Below are 20,926 nucleotides of genomic sequence, written 5' to 3'. Positions count from 1 at the left end.
AATATTCTAATACATGAAGCTCCTATGGGTCTGTTAACTGTAACTTCTATTGATCTTTTTCACATTGTCTTTTCTCCTCATGTTCAAACTATCTGAGAAATAACTTGAGTTCAAGCTTGGTGTTTTCTACCTACAGAAGGGATCTGTATGTTTGGTTCTGAGAGGTGGCCAGGAGAATGAATGATGCAGGAATACAGTGTGCTGAAATCATGGACTGAGGTGGCATTAAAGTTGAGTGAAGAACTAGTTCTCGTGTATCCATATTCCCACCTCCTCCAAATCTTTACTAGAGTAAGAACCGTATACAGATGTTCATAACTTGAGGGAGTCCTATTGAATAAGCCCTAAAATATTGTAGAAAGTGCCACTTTTTCAGGCAGGAAGGGAAAAGTAACAAGGTTCAAAACAACTCCAGCTATTGGAGCTGTTGTTTTATTAAACCTCCATTTCTTCTCAGATCCTATCTCAATTGATTTGTCATCTTTTCAGTGCTTTCAAGGTAACATTGGAGACTACTTTTCCAATTAGCCCCATTTTTCTCAGGAGGAGGGTTGATTTGAATTACTCAATGTATTATCAGAAAATATGTATATATTCTTTTTCCTTTTGGCTTTGTTTTCATCAGTACTTACTATCAGATTGAATGCATAATCTGTTTCTTTTTTGCTACCACTTTTTGGCCAGTAGTGAACCATTGCAGGAATATAATTGCCATTTAGAATTAAAGTACATGTTCTTTTCTACTGGTTCAAAAAATTAAAACCAGAGAGTCTGACTTCATCTTTACCTATAAAAAAGATATATCTAACCTCAAAGATTGCTCTCTCTAAACTTCCGGTAACTATTTTGGGAAATTTATTTTCCCCTCATCTAACCACTTATTGTCATTTTGTTGTTTTATGTCTGAAGTCTTTTCTTCTTCAGTAGTTTGCAAGGTATTTAATTTATGAATAATATTGTATCCTAGTTGTTCCTATCTCCTGATTCTATTTTTTTTTTGACAGGGAGGAGGTTGTAAAATGGCAGGTTTATTAGGTACATAATGAATGAAATGGAAAAATACTCAGGAGAGAAAAGGCTAGCTAGATATGTGGCAGGGGCCATGAGTCTTTTATTTATTTATTATTTTATTTTTTGCCTCCAGGGTTATTGCTGGGGCTTGGTGCCTGCACTATGAATCCACTGCTCCTGTAGGCCATTTTCCCTCATTGTTGTTGCCCTTGTTGTTGTTGTTATTATTATTATTGTTGCTATCACTGCTATTGTTGTTGTTGGATAGGACAGAGAAATGGAAAGAGGAGAGGAAGGTAGAGATGGGGAGAGAAAGATAGACACCTGCAGACCTGCTTCACCGCTTATGAAGTGATCCCCCTATAGGTGGCTAACCAGGGACTTGAACCAGGATTCTTATGCCAGTCCTTGCACTTCACGCCATGTGCACTTAACTAGCTGCACTACTGCCTGGCCTCCCATGAGTCTTTTATTTTGTGTTTTTGTTTTATTAATGATTTAATATTATTTTACAGAATTATGAGGTAATAGGGATATAATTCCACACTGTTTCCACCACCAGAGTTCTGTGTTCCCATTCCCTCCATTTGAAACTACAGTAGTTCTCCCAAGGTCACAGATATGGGTTGACTAATATTTCTATAAATGTCTATATTTATATAAACTTGCCCATCTTTTTCTATGATCCTTCCTTCTCTTCCTTTCTAAGTCACACTTACATCTATTGCAAATCTGAATGTCCTTACTTTCTTCCTCTTCTCTCTTCGAGTCTTGATGAAGTTGGAGTTCAGAGCCCTCTGGTCATTTCTAGCATTTCACCCCCTCTGAGGATATGGATAAAAATTCTTTTTTTGGGTGCAGAAGGTGGGAGTTCTGGTTTCCGTAATTCCTTCTCTGCTGGTATTGGCAAGTTGATCCATACCACTAGTCTATTTCTGTCTTTCCCTTGTGGAGTAGGACTTTGGAGAGGTGAGGTTCTAGGACATATTGGTGAGGTCATCTGTCCAGGCAAGTCAGAATCATAGCAGAATCTGCAACTTGATGGCTTAAAAGCAATAAGATATAAAGCAGGAGAAAATGCTTAGTAAGCAGGAACTGAAAAGTAGGAACAGAGTAGACGGTAATAGGAACATAAGGGTGGAAAGAAGCCAGGAAGTCTGTTTTAGGTACATTCCTATGGGCCCATGACATTAGTAAATTTTGTTTAAGCTTGATAGGTAACATGCAGATGGACTAAAAATATCATCTGCGAAGATGGCTTCAGAGATGAGAATAGGACTAGAACATTGGATTAGAGAAGAGAGTAGCTCCCAAACTTGAAGAAAATCTGATTAAAATGAACTATTTACCCCATTTATCTGACCTAGGGCCCATATATATTCATATTTAGCACAGGAGCCTGTATAACCTCCGAGTCCCTAACAGTTTGAGCTATCTGTCCATGGTCATAGCTGGGAACATTCTAGTCTGCTCATTGCAGGACCAATCTTCCTCGAGTGTCAGGGTAGCCTCCCTTAGGAGAGTGAGGCAGTCCCTATGTGTGTCTCATGATTCTTAAGACTGTTCATCTTATTAAACTTATATGTGCTTAGTAAAAAAAATAATAATTTTAAAAAATTACTAAAAGATTTTTAAGCTAAATAAGGTTTGCGTGCTTTCTGTTGCACCCAAGAAATCCAAGTTTTCCTGCCTTTTAAGGTCATCAAAGCCTCTGTTGTCAAGCTTTCCAACTTCATTGCTGTCCTTTTCCCATTGCCTGGGTGCAGGAATTCTATACTGCAGTCCCATGGACCACCTTGCCACTTATCCTCAGATCCACTTCACTCTCATGACTGTACCTTCATAAATCCTATCCTCCTGCCTCTGTTTTGTGTCTCTCTCCTCTCTCTCTCTCTCCCTCTCTCTCTCTCTCTCTCTCTCTCTCTCTCTCTGGTGTCCTGCTTGACTCACCCCTGCTATGGTCTCCTGAACTCAACTATAAATTTCTCAAAAGACCTATAAATTCATTATTCCTATATTTACTACTTACCAGATACTAGAAACTCAGTCAGTCAGTGTAGACTTAGTGACTAAGTATAACGGTAGAAGGAATGAATGAAAAGAGACTGAATCAATACTAAATTATTGAAAATGACAAATGATAGATTATAACAAGATGTCAATGAACAGTTTAGAATATATTGTCAGAGCTCAATCAACTATAATAAAAATATTACTATGTTAAGGAAAATCCTCACAGAAGGGGAAAAAGTAAATGCAATGTCTATTTTTAAGACTAGGGGAAAAAAAAAAAAACCCTGACCAGCCTGAAACAGTGCTAGGAAACTTACTAAGATAAATCATCAAAATGATCAATTTGCAATCACCTAGAAGAGCATAACGGACTGGGTAGATACCAGCAGGGCTTTTAGAGAAACAAATCATGCCAGACCAATTTAATTTCCTTCTATGATAGAATGACAGGCCTTGTAGATAAAAAGGATGCAATAGATGTAATCTCTCCAGACTTCTGTAAGCCTTTGATTCTGTCCTACCTGACATTCTCATCAACAAACTGGGGAGATCTAATCTTAACCACACAACTGCTCAGTGGGCACAGGGCCGGCTGGTCAGAGGCATCCAGGACTTCACAGTAACCCAGCATAACAGTGCTGGGGGTGGGGGTGGCAGTCTTGTTTAGAGGTCAAGGGCCATTTGAAATGCTTACAAGTACAATTAAGCGTGAATTCACAAATATGGGAACATGTGTAAAAAAGGATATGCAAGGACCTATGCAAAGCTATTTGGAGTCCAAAGAACGATTCTGCATAGAATTATGTCCTTGGCAATACGAAACAAGTGGATCAGCAATCAAATAAAGATGTTGTGAGTGGTGCATCTTTATATCATAAAAAGTGATTGTTCTACATATGAATTGTAATCCAAATCTAAAATAGTAATTCCAGGAACATAATAACCCCAACACCACCATCATCATCACCACCACCACTGCTCTTCTGTTTTCCTGTGTAGAATCTCTCCTAAGCAATAAGACATCTGTTTCTGTGGTGTGTGTTCTGTGTTGCCAAGGCCAGCTAGTCCTATCTTCTTTAGCTGTTGAAATGACCACTTCAGCCCCTTCTTGTCCTGTGTCCTTGCATCTCCATTTAAGGAATTTGACTACCTGCCTTCTAGAGTGAGTGGAAACTCAAGGTCATAAAGAGTTTCAGACACAAAAACTAGAGATGCAGTATATCTGTAACCATCTAGGAGGGTGTGTGTTTGTGTGTGTTAAGGAAAGTTTGAGTATGTTTGGTTTGGGGACTTGGAAAGTGAAGGGGAAGAGAACTTGATGGAGTGAACAAGTGGGAGGATGAGCAGAAAATAGGATGAGGAAATGGGCTTGGAGACTTGGAAGAATTAGCCAGGAAGACAATGACCCAAACTTTCCTGGTTCCCTCCCCCAATGGACCCTTCTCCCACTGCACTCCAACATGCTCTGTCTTTAGATAGAGTTATTTAAGGGGACCACTTAAGCTATTTTAACAAGATACTTAGTCTTACTGGGTCTTTTCCATGTATCCAGAAGATATTCATTTTATTGTTAAACATTTTTTCTTTCTCCTCTCAAAAACAAACTATATATATCAAAAAATAAAGGATCATACCAACAAAATGATAGGAAAGGTAATAAATATGATGAGGTACACACTTTACCAGATGAGCTATTATCTAACCAACGAACACATGCAGGTGACATAAAATAATAAATATGAAAACATTGTAGACTCTAAAGCAGTTCTTGATTGCTTATTATTGTACCACATACCATTATACTAGATTATATCTGCTGTTTATATAAGCTCTTGACCAAAGAAATCATTGCTAGAAGAGAGACAAAATGTTTGGCCAAACATCAGGACCAACTTTAAAATCCAGTAGCATATCTTAATGTAAAAGCAAACCAAAGGCCCTTCTGGCAACGTTGACAATCAACTGATAAATTCCTTCTGTCTTTTCATCATTCCACTTTCTCAGTAGCTGAAGTTTGAGAATCCAGATACATAGTGCCAACCATAAAAATGGGGAAGCAAATGACTACTAGAAGTGAATTTGTTGTGCAGGCATTGAGCTCCAGCAATAACACTGGTGGCAAAATAAATAAACAAATGAATACATAATCATAATTGCCTTCCCCATCTAGATATTTTAGGTAAAATGGTTTAGTTGTCTAGAGACAACAATGTATATATTATTATAAATATACACTACTTGTGGAACAAAAGCAACCCAGGAAGCATTATATTCATTCTTTTAATTTATCAGTTATTTTTCTGGCTGGGAAATTTTATCAAAGCGCCGTCTCTAACTCTGCAACTCTCCAACTCTCTAACTCTGGAACTCTGGAACCCTCTCGGGGTTCCTTGGGGTGGGGCCAAGCGGGCCCCAAAATTAGCAGGACTGATCCAATTTTCTTGGTGGGGGAGAGCTAGAACAACCCAATGTAAAGCATACAACAGTTCCCCCTTTTCTTTTTAACTAAATGACTACAGTATCAAGGGTGTGGGGTGAACAGAAACCTATATTGTACAGGCATTTTTAAAAAAAGAAACTGGCACAAACATGGAGAAACATGTAAGCAAGTAACAAGAACCAGTGTGCCACTCATCTACTGGGGGAAACTTCAAAGGAGTGAAACTTCACAAGGAGTGAAACATTGCTACAGATCCTTTTCCTCTCTCTCTGTGTCTCTCTCTCCTTCTTCCTCTCCTTCCCTCTCAATTTCTGTCTTTATCAAGAATAAATTAAAATTTAAAAAATTAAAAATTAAATTGATTAAAAAATAAAACATCAGATTTTTATACACTCTGCATAGGTAATATAACTATCCACTTTATTTCCAATTAGTTTCTAAAAAGTCAAGAGAGAACATAACTAAGATCTTTTCTTTCCTGATAACAGGTTTTCTGTGATAGAGATTTCTAGATTCCTGGAAATAAGTGTATTTCTTAAAGAGCAAGATCCTAGATGTTGTCCTCTAATGGTCTTTCTGTTTGGAAACCCAGACCACTTTCAGAAAGAGGTGACTGTCCCTTAGGAGTGTGTGAAAGGCCTCCCATAGCAGGACTGCTGCTATTGTTATGCAAACTCAGAGTAGAGATAAGAAGAGATCTGCATTGCTCTCTGGGGAAAGAACCATACCTTTCAAATGGCCAATTAGATTACATGCTCCTTTTGGAAAGAATTAACAGTTAAATGCAATTGGTGTTATGTAAAGAAGAGCAAGTGAGATTTTGTTTAAGATAACTTCAAAATTCACTTAGAGGTCTCTTCCTTCTTAGAAGCACTTGATCAAAACCCCAGCAATATATTTCTTAGGTTATACTAGCACCTATGAAGTGAAATAGATAAGTGATGTTATATTGAGAAAATACAAGCCAAATATGTTTTCAGAGCATGCTGTCCTAAACAACTGATTAAGATTTCAGATGGAAGAACAACTGAAAAAGGAACTAATTCTTTCAGCCTAGTTTGCTTTATGTCTCTTAAGTCCCTAGGTGTTCCTGTCAGTATACCTCATGGGTTTCTGAGCTGTAAATTGTGAAGTTTTCCCCACACACACATTTGGTATTCTTAGATGTCACACCATCTCTGAGGAACAACTGAAAGTAGTATGCTTCTTTCACGTGATATGTGAAGAGAACAGGATGGTAAATCTACACAAGGTCATATCCTAAATGTTGCTTGAATGGCACCCTTTGCTTCCCCAGGTGAGAGCAGCACCATATCATACATGTTTTATAGTTATGGATTTATTTTGAATTTACGTTCTCAGTAAAGGTTGTAAACATCACTCTCATGAGGCTGCTTGTAAACTCCAAATGTTCCTTTGTGATGAATGTGATATTTATGTGTTTTTAATAAGATAAATTTGAGGATGTGAACAAAGTACCTCCCTGTCATTCAATTAGATGACTCAACTAGTCAGTTACTGGAAGAGTCTGAGCCTGGAGGCTTGGGTTGGGGGAGGTGAGTGGAGGTTGAACCTGAAGAACTAGATAAATATATGCGGTGACCTGGAATTACAGCCTGTGGCTTCACCTGCTTTGGAGGGAGAATTTTGTTTTCAGTTGTAAAAAAAAAAAAAAAAAAGTGATGGTTTTACTCAAAGTAGCTTTTAATTGATCCATTTGAGTTCAGTTCACTTTATGAGCCTGAATTAATTCATTTTGATCCTATTCCACAAGAAATTCTCATTTTATGTCAAGGAAAACTATAGAAAAGTAGAAAATAGTAAATGGCTTCAAGTAAACTATAAAGGGCTACCTTTGAGATTTATTAATTATGAGTTACTAGTGAGTGACAGTATTCAAGAGCTTGAAAGAAACTGAACTCAACTTAAACCTGAATTAAATATTTAACAAAATTTCAACTTCAAGTTGCAATGAAGTAAACCATGTAAAATTTCTTCTACTTAATTTCATGAAAGAGGGTGAAACCAATCTAACATAAAGATGAAGAGAAAGAATTAGCAGAGGTGACAAAGGTATGAGATAGTAAAGCAATGTCACTGTTACTAGTGCATATCTTTTCTTTCTTTCTTTTATTATTATTATTATTTTTTGGTTTGTCTCTTTGCCTTTTGCCTCCAGGGTAATGGCTGCCTGACACTATGACACTATGAACCCACTGCTTCTAGCAGCCATTTTTTCCCTTTTTTTTTTTTAATCTTTTTTTGATAGAACAGAGAAATTGAGAGAAGATGGAGAGGGAGAAAGAATAGACACCTGAAGACATGCTTTACCACTTGTGAAGCATCCCTTCTACAGGTGGGGAGCTGGGGGTGTGTCAAATCCGAATCCTTCCATGGGTCCTTGCACATAGTACTGTGTGTGCTTAACAGGGTGCACCACCACCTGGCCCCACTAGTACATTTCTTACTTCTTCATGGGAGCAGAAAAATCTCAGTGAAAGGTAGGTTCAGAGATACTTTAGTATCTCTGAACACATCAATGTTTTTTAAAATTTCTTCTGCAGTGTCCAACGTCTACCCTTAGTATTTTCCCTATTACTTTCACAAAAATGATGGTCATGTGAGTGCAGCTCAGAAGCATTTTTTCTTTTTAGTTTTTAAAATTTTATTAGTGATTTAATAGTGGCTCACAAGATTATGAAATTACAGGGGCATAATTTCATACCTCACAAAAATTCAGTGCAAAAGATCTGACTAGATTGTTTTCTAAAGAAGATATACATATGAGGAAATGTTCCTCTTCATTTATCAGTAGAGAAATGCAAATTAAAATCACAGTGTGTTCCCACCTCACACCAGTGAGACTAACTCACATGAACAAATCAAGAGATGAAAAATGTTGGTGAGAATTTAGAGAAAAAGGAGGTTGGGTACACTCTTGGTCGGAATGCAAATTGGTAGAGCCCCAGTCAAAAATAGTATGGAGAGTCTTCAAACAAATAAAAAGTGCAATATTATGCCTTTTGATCTTGCAATACCACGCCTATGCATATATCCAAAGGACATGAAAACACTGATACAAAGGGAATTCTTGATGGCAAACCCAGGCCATTGTTTGAACTCAAACCAAAAATAGGAACAAGTACCAAGAAACATTATGTAGAGGGCGGTGCCAGAAAGATATATAAATGTAGGTGAATTTTATTGAGGAGAATGGTACCAAATACAATGAAAAGAAAAATGGAACTTAGCAAAAGATCAGTGTAGAAAGGACAAAAAAAATGTTAAACATGGAACTACATAAAGAATACTACTGGCATTTTAGCAGCAAAGAAGAAACATAATTTTCAAAGAGTAAATAAATTAAATCTGGAGAGCTGATTCACAGTAATACAACAGTGTGCTATTGCTTTGAAGTCACTAAGAGAGTCTTAGTTAATCTCACCACAAAGAAAGAAATGGTAATTAGGTGATGTTCTTTTTTTTTTATGATTTAATAATGATTGACAAGGTTGTGGGATAAAAGGGATACAGTTCCACATAATTCCCACCACCAGAGTTCTGTATCCCATCCCCTCCATAGAAGCTTCCCTATTCATTATTTCTCTAGGAGTATGGACCAAAGATCTTTATGGGGTACAGATGGTGGAAAGTCTGGCTTCTGTAATTGCTTCTCCATTGAACATGGTCATTGACCCCCATCTTGTTTCTGTCTTTCCCTAGGACTCTGGGGAGATGGGGTTCTAGTACACATTTTTGAGATCGTCTGCCCAGGGATGTCAGGTTGGCATCATGGTAGTATCTACAACTTGGTGGCTGAAAAGCATTAAGACCTAAAGCAGAACAAATTATTTAATAATCAGGAACCTAAAAATAAGAGTAGAACAGATAAGATTTGGAGTCTTCATGTTGGAAGTAGCTAGGAAGTGACCCTGACCCTGATTTGTGGCCCCTCTCTTCACATGCAGGGAGGAAGCTTCAGATGCAGTGAAACAGGTCTGCAGGTATCTCTGTTTTTCTCTCCCTATGTCCTCCTCGTTTCTCAATTTCTCTCTCTCTTACAAATTAAAATAGAAAAATAAAGCTTAAAAACTCCACAAAAGCTGAATACAATTTCAACATGGAAATAAATGTAAAGACTTGACAAAAATAGAAGAGGAAAAGAAGGAGAAAGATGGTGATGATAAAGGAAGAGGAAGAGATGGAAAAGAAGACTCATGGACCTCCTTTCTAAATTTTCTTTATCATTTCATAAGTCATCTTTGGAATAATACACATTTCAGACTTATCTTGAAATTTGGTCCACTATCTAGCTTAGCCATTATCTGTCTGCTCCTTGCAAACACAATGGAGTTCCATATTTGATTAAGTCATATCTTCGGTTTTCCTTCACAAAACATCTCCAGCCCAGCTCTTGGGAGGAGAAAGGATTCCTGAAGGCCCATAACCATAGATAGAGAAACTTCTTCACTGTGTGTGCTCACCTTCCTGTACTGGAATTCCAGCAATGCGGCCCAAAGCCAGCTGACACATGTAACAATATGTGCATTCATTTGCTTGCTTATGAAACACTGGAACATTCTCTAGCTCAGGCCTTGGGATCTGCACTTCACACAAATGCTTAGATTTTTGCTTCTCCTCACCACCTTCCACCTTCTACCCTCTAAAAACACAGTTTATTGCACATTTTGTGGCCAGATTTATGACAATTATCACCCAAATCCATAATTAGCAAGTGGCAACAGATAGGCAGATAGATGCACTTACTGTGACATCTGACAGATTGATTCCCCCTCCCCCTTGAAAAATACCTGTGGGGTTTCTCATTTCAACTGTGACCACGCTCAGACACAGACTTGGCAAGCCTGGTCTCGTGTGCGTGGAGGGGGCGGAGGGGGGGATGTATAAAAGCAACATGTTCCCACAAGCATGGCAGAGCTCGTGCACAGACCATTTGGCTTTGCAATTAAAAACAGGTTTGGCTTCTCTCAGCATCAGTAAGACAACGTCAAAGCAACATCCATCCTGAACATTTTCCCTTGTGAATTCAAATGAACTGTGAGTCTTGGGCTTCTCTTTGTTTATGCGTTGAGAGTGCATTCTTGGGGAAGGGTTCTGTGTGTTTCTTTCAGGGGCAGGGCACCAAGAGGTAGGATGGAAGCACTGCTAACTAGGGCCTCGGGGACGCTTTTCCATTTTGTGTTCCTGAGGTCCCTCCTTGGCACTGTGGCTTCATTCAAGAAGGCTCGCTGCTATAGGCAGATTTATTCTCAGAGTGAGTGTTTTTGCTCTAGGGCTTAATGCTGCATGACTGACCTGAGATCCAAAGAAGCTGAAAAGCATAAATATGCTTACAACTGGGAAGTATCATAAACTGACTGCAAGGACAGCTAATTTTATCTTTATCACTGACATTCTAGAATGATGGGTTGGACCAATAGATTCTCTCATATCGGGAAGAATTGCCACTTTTCAGCTAAAGTTGTTGCCCTCCCCTCAAAGGAAAAGCTCCACAGGAAAGGATGAAAGCCGATCCTAGGTCCAGTGAAGTCATCAACTTTCTGGAAGGGTGTTTGCTCTATATTCTTCCTCTATTCTTTCTCCCATTGAACTGATCAACTGAATGGAAAGCTCCATCAGTCATGATTGGGTGTTTCCTGTTGAAAGACAGGCTCAACAGTTGTGCCACAGAATAAATTGCAAAGGAAAAGACCTAAACTAGGAGCCCACAGCTGTCAGAGCTAGACTGCTCTGCTTGTGACTGTGATGAAGTCCCAGCAACAGGGCAGGTACCAACACTCCACCTGTCCACTGGTATTCAAAGAAGAGAAAAGGCAACATACTAAGAATGGTAGTTTTTTCAAGAATAATGGTGATGGCCAATACTAATTGAAAAAGAAAGACAGACAAAAACATTTTCAGTGAAGAATACTGGATCTAGAAACTGTGGAATCATTCTTTTCCTCTGTATAATTTATAAAAGCCTCACCAAAATCCTCTTATGAAATTTCATGTTACTCGTGCCTTTTTGAGTAAAATGGTCTGATACCACACTCTCACCTCAAGAGAATAATTACTAAACTGTAGATTGGCCTTTTATTGCATCATTTTGAAAATCCACAATTTGAGGAAACTGTAAAGCATTTTAATAAAGTGTTAAAATATTATCATCATAAAGTAAATAAAAAGATGGCCATACACAGGATAGTATATATACTCAGACTGAGAAAATTCAAAAATTCCTTTAATTTCTGTTGTCATGTATTGCCTACCTATGAAAACATATATCTGTTCATTTAGCTTTATATTTCTCAAAAAGGTATGTTTTGTTTATTTTTGGTCTGTAGACTTAGTGGAAAGGAAATATATATATATATATATATATATATATATATATATATATATTTCTTCTCTAATTATAATTGTTTTTACTTTTGCTTTTACAAAGGAATAAAGTTCCTTCAATGAACAGAGTATTAACTACAAGTAAATATTTTTTATTTACATTAGTTCTATGTAGTTATAGTCTATTGATGTTGAGCTCCAATCTACTATGTACTTTCTAGTCTTATATTTAAGGGGTAAATCCTAAATTTAGGTCCATTAAGGCAGAAATAAATTTGACTGTTAATGTCACCAATGTAACATGATTTTGTAAAAAAAAAATACACATAAAAATAAAATAAGTATGCATGATAATAAGCATAACTTAACATTCTCTGTACAATAACTTGAGTCTTCACTTTCATCTGCCAGAAGATTGATTCTTATAAAAAAATTTAAAAAACAGCCTTTAATAAGCGAGGAACTGCTATCAATTAATTTAAATATTGATTGGTGGAGGGAAAAAAATCTGTGAATTTTACAAGCTTATAAATTTTACTAGAGAAGCTGTTTTATATGAGTATATTCTTTATTAATTCAGTGCTAATCGCTTCATTTCCTTGCAGTTACATATCTGAAGTGCTGTAAAAGACAGAAAGGTATAAAGGGGTTATTAGGTCTTTCCAGATGCCTAATAAATGATGCAGATATGCAATTAAAGAAAGTTATTGAGTTAAAGAAGGGTTAAATGAAGAAATATTACTACCCCTTTTGAAATTGTGATAATTAGTTTTTGCGGGAACACCAACGGACTGAATATAAAGACCTGCTCTTAGATCTTAATCACGAGTTCCATTTCAATAAATTAAACACCCTCCACATAAAGGAAAGATGTAAATAAGCCATTATATCATTATACTAATTTGTCTTATGCCTGAACAGAAAAATCTCATAGCCGTATTTATTTTCAAAATCTTATATGATAGCTTCTGAAAGTGTGTTGTCCTTGTTGTTGAGGTTTTTTTTTTTAGGCAGGACAGCCATCCATAATAGTCTAAGAATTTGCTTTCCCAAACTGACAGCACAGCTTTTTCCATGGAGAATTTCTTTACTGGGGGGTGGGGTGGGTGGGAAATGAAAGTACCTGCATATTCAAACCCCATTTGTACTTCTTCTGTGAGGCCAAACATGAAGACACAAGTATATTCTCCCTGTCTTTAGTGCAAGGGATGGAATTGAAAGTGAAATGCTGTCTCTCCTATATTTCTGGCCACAGAAAGCCCATAAAAATGTGGCTGAAAGCACTAGCTTCTAACAGAGGTGTGTTTTGGAAGTCGCTAATAATACACACATACACATATATATTTGAAAACTTTTGTAAACCATTGGACCCCATGAAAATGCTTATTAAAGACTAATAAAATCATGAAAATTGAGTAGAAAGCATTCAGTAAACTCTATGCACATTAAGGAAGTAGGTTTTGCCTCTGTCCTCGTCGGCTTGGCTGTGGTGAAGTGGGGCCAGAAAAACAAGCTTAGCCATAATTTCACAATACAGTGAAGGAGAGTGAAAAACAGAAGAACAGTATCCACATGGTCTTCCAGGAAGGTGGTCATTCCTGCCTTTCACCATTGTAAGTCTACATTTTCACAAGCAATGAAAGAGTCTGTATGCAAGGAGATATCTCAGTGTTAGAATATAGGATTTGAATGCCCAAGGCCCTAGGTTGAACCCCCGGCTCCATGGTGCATAGGCAGTGCTCTGGTTACTCTCACTCAACTCTCTCATAAAAATAAGCAAGCCAGTCATTCTGCAAACAAGTCTCCTAGGAAGTCTGTGTTCATACATATGTAGAATGTTCAAATTTTTTTATTGAAATCTCACCTTAAGCTAACTCAGTTAGCTAAATTCTGCATCATAATCTCCTTTTGGAGTTGACAGTAACTTGCATTTGCTAAGTAGCATTACTCTCAGAACTGCACTGTCCTAGACTAAGATAAAATAGTAATAAATAACTGAAAAAGATTTCTAAACAGGTGCAACTTTTTCTAGGGCTGGGTGGTAGCACACCTGGTTAAGCACACATATTACAATGCACAAGGACCCAGGTTCAAGCCCCTGGTCTCCACCTGTAGGGGGAAGGCTTTGCAAGTGGTGAAGCTATATTGCAGGTGTCTCTGTGTCTTCTCCCTATTATCCCTTTCCCTCTCAAATTCTGCATGTTTCTATCCAACAAATAAGGATATAATAATAATAGTAATAAGAAAAAGAAGGAGAAATTAAATTAGATGCAACTTTTCCCATATCCCTGTGATTCTTATGATCAACTAAGTTTGATAAATATAACTTAACTTGAGTAGACTCCATTTTGGGAAAACAAGAATCTCTGCTCTTATAATACCAAGAAACATGGTGATCATTTTTCTTGGAGAAATTCTGAGCTCTTGTGTAGATTTAGAGATAACAAAATCATCAGGAGTTGGTGCCCAATTTAAACTCACATATTAAGTGCTCTAAAGATTAGGAAAATACATAGGGTGAAAATTGGAACTTAAGGACTTCAAATGGAGCAGTCAAAATCTGTTCAGTAATGTTAAATGAAAGAGATAAATCATTCAGTGATCTAAGGATAACTATGATGAGGATAATGGTCCATAGCTGCCTGGTATTTCACTAGACTACCCCGATATATTGAATTTTAAATGTAGTGTAGATGTGGTCTAACTAAAGTGTTTATTCATGTAGAGCAGAGGTGGGAAACCTTTTTTTTTCTACCAAGGGATATTTGGATATTTTTATTCTCATTCACTGTTAATACAAAATTGTCAACTTAAAAAATACCACTTAATGTTACTATGAAGAAAGCTCTCAGATTTACTGAATTTCAAGCCCTGCCTATGGTTACCTTGGCAGGGCCACACCAAATAATTTTGTGGACTATATATACTCCACGAGCCAGATTTGTGTGAATATCCAAGAATGTAACTTCTGAGGATAATAGCTAGTAACAGTAGGTTACTTTGGAGGAGATAGAACAGATAGAACAGTGAAGTCCAAAATATAGTACTTTTGTAGGAGGGAAGACTGCATAATGGTTGGGCATTCATGTCTGTGGCTCCAAAATATAGTGTGTGTGTGTGTGTGTGTGTGTGTGTGTGTGTGTTTTCTGGAGTATTATGTCTGCATCAAAACTATTACTCAGTGTGACGTTGGGAAATACCAATTGAGAATAAATAAAATATAGGTGTTTAATTTTGATCAGTAAAACTTCATGTAATCATACCATACAATGGTTTATATGTGATTTTTTTTGTAGACTACAAAGACATCTAGACCACTTTTGCACTAATTTACATAACAAACAAGTAATTCATGCAAGTGATGTCTAATACAAACCCATTTATTATAACATCTTATAGGTCAAATGTCCTTCCTGTCCCCCATCCTTACCCAATGCACATAAATTGAAACAGTGAAGTATATCAACAAGCCCTTATTTTACTGTGTTATAAATATTCCTGACATTATCCCAGAGAATTCTCCTGAATAAATTATAACTGAATGCATTGGTTTTACATGCATTTCTTAGCATAATACTCTGTTTATGTGCCAAAGGGATAATGATTTATATATCTATAAGTGTGAAACTATACTATCTTGTGACTCTGTGAACCAATAATCACTAAAAACAGAAAATGAGAAATACAGTAATAATATATTGCAACATCTTATGACAAATGAAGAAACTGAGGCACGTTTTGCTATTTTAACCATGCTCCCAGGATATGGAAAGGGCTTTTTATATCAGTGATCAATATCTCAGAAAGACCTGGTGACAAAGAGAGAGGAGTAATTGCAGGAATGATTATTTTTATCTGTATATCCAATTAAACAATTGCCATTCCCCTATAATTTCACAAGGGAGAAACCTTGATGAATAATTGAATGCAAAAGTAGCAAAATGAAATTTCCATCTCCCGAAATCGTAGTAGCTTGATCAGACATGGCTCTGTATGCCTGCTCTTCCACTTAAGTGTAATGGGTAAATGCCTGGGGGCAGGGGAGCTCTGATTAGCTCTATGTATGGTTTCTTGTGGGGTCAGTTACCTACAGCAGTGAGGAGATGACCTGAACAGTCAGTCAGTGGTAATTTCAACCTTGTCTAGTGTTTACTTATTTGTTCTATGTATATTGTCATCAAGCATCCCCACTCAAAAATTGGCTGAAAAATCAAAAGCCCAAGTCTAGAAAATGGCTTCCAGGATACGCATACGTTGAAGTCAAAGGCAATATCTTTGCTCTCTTTCCAAATAAGATATTTCTTTCCCTCCACATAGACAGAGGAACACTTCAGATTTCCAGAGAACCTCATCCAGTGTGAAAAATAAAATTTCACCCTCAACCTATGTCTGTCCTCTTCTCTTTTCCTGGGACTTGATTGCAAGAGGCTGGGCTGTGAAATCAAATAGCACCCCAAGGAGTTCATTCCTTCTACTTTCATCTTCAAATCTCTGCCCATCCTGCCCTCTTGCAATGAACTAGGCAGTATCAATTGATTGATAATGCACAGACAAGAATTTCATTTCTCCCAGACTTTTGGGGAAAACCAACTTGGAGTTGCTCCAGTTGTGACTCATTCTCTCTCTGTCTCTCTGTCTCTGTCTCTCTCTGGGGGGGGGTAAAGGTGGGGAGCTGACAATAGGGCCTGGGTCACTGAGTCAAACAAGAGTCCTAACATCCATTTTTTTCTTCTGTTGGAATGGAAAAATAAATTCAGTAAATAATAGCCATGCAACCCTGAGAAAAGAGAAATCCATCCTGAGTACAAACTCCCATGGCAAACTGTAAAAATAACATGCCTCAGGTATCACAGGTCTACTGAGAACCTATTATTATACGTAGGTGGCTTACATGAGGCTACAAATCAGCACAGGGTGAAATCTGGACTTTAAGAGAGCTATAAACCCTCTTCAACCATTGACATTGAAACAGGAGAACATCTTTGCCCAAAACATGGCACAAGAACACTAGGCAACTTATGTTAATGAGAGTAATAAATACATCCTACAGACTTGCTGCTAAAAGAGAGTCCACCAGCTCCTGAGATGGATGAGCAAGAAAGAAATCACAGATTCTCAGGAGGGATGATATGAGGAAGTTTGGGAAAGGGTCCAGAATAACTCCAGATGTGAAGAATTTCCCTGGCATCTTGCTATGTCTTCTTCCCCTTAATTCACTCAAAGCCCCCTCCAGCCAATGAGAACCTCAGAGTTGAGGTCTTCATGACACGGGAAGTGACAACAAAAATAAAATATTCTGAGACATTTTTCCTTCTTTCAGGCATGTCATTTGTTTGACTGGACTGTTTCTTACTCTGTGGAAAGGTCTGGGCTTGAATCTGCTGACTTCCATTGGAAGGACGGGGCACAGGTACTCAAGAATTCTCTGAGGGGGCAGGCAGTGGTGCACCTGATTAAGCATTCATATTGCAATGCATAAGGACCCAGATTTGAGCCCCTGGTTCCCACCTGCAGGGAGGAAGTTTCACAAGTGGTGAAGCAGGGCTGCAGGTGTCTTTCTATCTCTCTGTCTCTATCTAATAATAAATAAATTAAAATACTTAAATATATCCTCTGAGCACACTGAATAATTATGCTCTGCTTTTCTTTGTATCATGCTCCAACATTACAGGAATGATAGTTTCAACAAGTCAGTGCAGATTTGCAAGAGCAAATTGAATGAAGAAGTAGAGACTCCATTCAACTTGTCGGTGTTTTTTGTTTGTTTATTTGTTATCCATTCCTTTGTTATATCTAGCCATTTTAGGCCAAAGTGTCTCCGCAGTTATCTATGTGTTACACTGGTTTTGTGTATTCGGACAGTTTCCCCAACTCACTGCTAACAAGAATAGTTCTTTAATCCTATGACAGAGAAAAATGAGGCTATTGTAGTTGCTTACAAATCCTGGATTCCCAAAATCATTCCAGTGGTCATCAAAAATAAAAGAATAGACCTTCCATAGTTACATGAAAAGGAAGGAGGGAGAAAAAGAGAGGAAGAAAAAGAGAAAGGAAGGAAGGAAGGAAGGAAGGAAGGAAGGGAGGGAGGGAGGAAGAAGAGATGGGAAGAATGAAGCAGAGAAGGATAGAGGAAGAGAGGGAAACAAAGACACCAAGAAAAGGAAGGGAAGGACAGGTGGGGGGAAAAAAAGAAAAAATGAAAGAAGGAAAAGGAGAGAGAAAAGAGAAAGAGCAGCAAGCATGTATTGTCTTAGGGCTCTGTCTCAGCTTGTCACAGAGATATTCCCCTTGACTGAAATAATAGTGCAATAAAGTTAGAACATCAGTTACTTCAATAACAAGCCTCCCTCCCACACACACAACCTTGCCATTCAAATGCCTTCTTGTTTTTCTTGTTATATTATTATGATCAGCCTCTTAGTCAAGTCTCAGTTTGACTAACCAATTGCCATAGGCTACTCATTGGTCAACTTTCATCCAGTTGAACAAAAGCAATGAACAGGCCTTGGGAACGCATGCCTACACTGCCTGCACAGGCTTAGCCAGACAATCTAGCTAGTCAGGCCTGCCTGAGATGGAGGGGTCCTGTAGGACCACATGCTCTTTTTCTTTAGTCCTCCCTTTAATTTATTTATTTAATATTTTATTTATTTGTTAATGAGAAAGATAAAAGGAGAGAAAGAGCCAGACATCACTTTGCTACATGTGCTGCTGGGGATTGAACTCAGGACCTCATACTTGAGAGCCTAACACTTTATCCACTGTGCCATCTCCCGGACCACAGTCCTTCCTTTTACAATGAAGGTGGGACCTGGTAACAATTTAGCAGTTACTTCTGAGACTTGCATTAGAGGATATGTTTTAGCACCAGGCGGTGGTGCACCTGATTAAATGCACATATGACAGTGTGCAAGGATGCAGGTTCAAGCCCCCAGTTCCCACCTGCAGGGGGGGAAAACTTCACAAGTGGTGAAGCAGTGCTGCAGATATCTCTCTGTTTCTCTCCCTCTATCTTCCCCTGCCCTCTCAATTTCTCTCTGTTAAATAATAAATAAATAAATAAATAAATAAATAAATAAATTTTAAATGAGGGAGAATATGTTTTTCTCCCTTCTTCACATTTACATTTAGAAGAGAGGTATTCTGACAACTTGTAAGGGCTGAAAATTGTGACAAACTGTAAACATACTATTAACAACTGTTACTACCATGCTGCTTACCAAGCACAGTTCTGGGAGTCTAACTCCTCTAACGGGACTCTCACCCTCTTCACAATCCAGTAAAGTTGTTACTGCAGTCGCCCACACTTTAGATTCAGAGAAGTCCATGGAGTTGTTCAAACCAGAAAACTGGTAGATGGCATCATTAGAACTGAAATCTAGGCAGCTGGACTCCAGATCCATATACTTACCTGAAAACATTCCCAATACTTTCTGCACACTGTAAATCTGGCCTAGGTGAAAGCTTGAAATACCAAAGATTCATGGGAGGAAAGGGCAAATAGGGTTGAGGAGTGCTACCCCAACATGTACCATTAAAATCTGAGAGTCTGTATGCTTGTATCAAAATTCTACCTCAGAATCTTCCTAGGAACAAATATATCTCTACTAACCCAGGAAGCACAGGGGTCCCAAGTTTCTACTCCTTATAATAGGAATGAACTACCCTGCCTTCCAGGGTTGGAATGAAAACTGAGGGAGTTCATACAAAGCCCTCAGCACCCAGGCCTACTCAGGGTAGATCATCAATTAGTGGCGAATGCTATTTATAGCTGTTGTTGGAGTTCCTCCCTGTGCTTCTCACTATCAGATCTACCTTGCACTTGCATGTTGACTCTCCCTTAAGAAGCAAAAGAAATGTTCACTCTCGTCCATCCAAACAAACCGCAGTGCTCTGACAACTTGAAGAGGAATCCGGTTGGGAGACGACAGATGCCTCAGCTAGAATGCCCTGGACTTCATCACCGGCTTTCAGCGGGAGTGTTCAGATATGACGATGAAAGTTGTTTTCCAAAGATCAGGGAGAGCAGATAGAAGGATGGAAACTTGGAGAGGAATGCTTAGTGAAAACAAGATTGTTGTAGTCATGTAGTTACAACCAGATAAGGTGCATTCAAACACTTATGATCCAGTAACTTAACCCTGTGTTTCAGGATAGTTCCACTGAATATATTTCTACCTAGTTCTGTCCTCCTCAGCCTCACCTGTCTGCCTGCCTCTTTTCCCCTTGCTTTTTTGGAGAATGAGAGCAGATTGTCAAAAAAGCATAGGCAGAGGTCCCAGACCTACATGGAGATCAGGGTTAAAACTATAGAGGTAGTGCATTGGTAGTGCACAGGACTTGCACGCAAAAGGTCCCAGGGGTTTTATCCATTATACCACTAATAACCAGAACTGAGCAGAGCTCTGATAAAAATAAGTGAGTAAATAAATGTAAGGCAAAAAGAGAAAGTGAGAGAGAGAACAGATCAACTGCATGATTTCCAGGGATTTGTCCCATTCTTCTGACCACAGCTTCCCTATTCTGCTTCTGAAACAGGGCTGGAGTTATGCTTTCTGAGGTCAAAGAGACCATTGGTCTCCAGGAGCACTCAGAAAGGGAATTCCTCACGTCATCAATATGAAGAATGTCTAGTTGATGATGGAGCAAATGGTTAGAGCTAAGCTAACTCCAGTAGTCTGTATTCTGTCTGTAACTGTAACTCCCTATCTGAGAGAGAAAGCTTCCATATAAGGAGTTCTGGGGGGTATAGATTTAAAGGCAAAGATTTGTGTGTGTGTGTGTGTGTGTGTGTGTGTGTGTGTCCTTGTGTATTTATGTGTCTGCATTGTTTATATGTATGTTGCTTATATATGTATGTGTCTGTCTGAGCATTCTGCAGGTCTGTCGAGATCTCCCTGTGTGTCTGTGCATTTCTCTCCATAGGTGTGTCGGTTTGCATCCCTCTGCCTGTGTGGCTCTGTGCATACAGCTCGATGGTTTGTGTGTATGCTTGTGTGTGCATGTGCATGTCTATGGGAATATTAATAGCATGAGGAAATAAATACAGATGCTTCTGGAATACAGATTCTGTTTAGAGGACCAACCAGCCCCTAATGCACATTTGAATTGTGCCCG

At 38.3% G+C, this 20,926-nt stretch overlaps 2 long non-coding RNA genes across 4 annotated transcripts in view; one reads left to right on the top strand and one right to left on the bottom strand.

Annotated features, from left to right (window-relative positions):
* Positions 1 to 20,926, bottom strand: part of LOC132538923 (uncharacterized) — an 839,470-nt gene that overhangs the window by 484,817 nt on the left and 333,727 nt on the right. The gene's annotated exons all lie outside the window — the stretch shown is intronic.
* The window catches only part of LOC132538919 (uncharacterized), a 29,846-nt gene continuing 19,317 nt past the window's right edge, over positions 10,398 to 20,926 (top strand). For both annotated transcript variants that reach the window (XR_009550238.1, XR_009550237.1), the window contains exon 1: positions 10,398 to 10,522. This is a non-coding gene — a long non-coding RNA (uncharacterized LOC132538919). The remainder of the gene's footprint in view (positions 10,523 to 20,926) is intronic.

The sequence above is a fragment of the Erinaceus europaeus genome, chromosome 6 (genome assembly GCF_950295315.1).
Source record: "Erinaceus europaeus chromosome 6, mEriEur2.1, whole genome shotgun sequence".
NCBI lineage: Eukaryota > Metazoa > Chordata > Mammalia > Eulipotyphla > Erinaceidae > Erinaceus > Erinaceus europaeus.
Note: the sequence above shows the minus strand (reverse complement) of the source record. Positions and strands in the feature narration are given on the sequence as shown.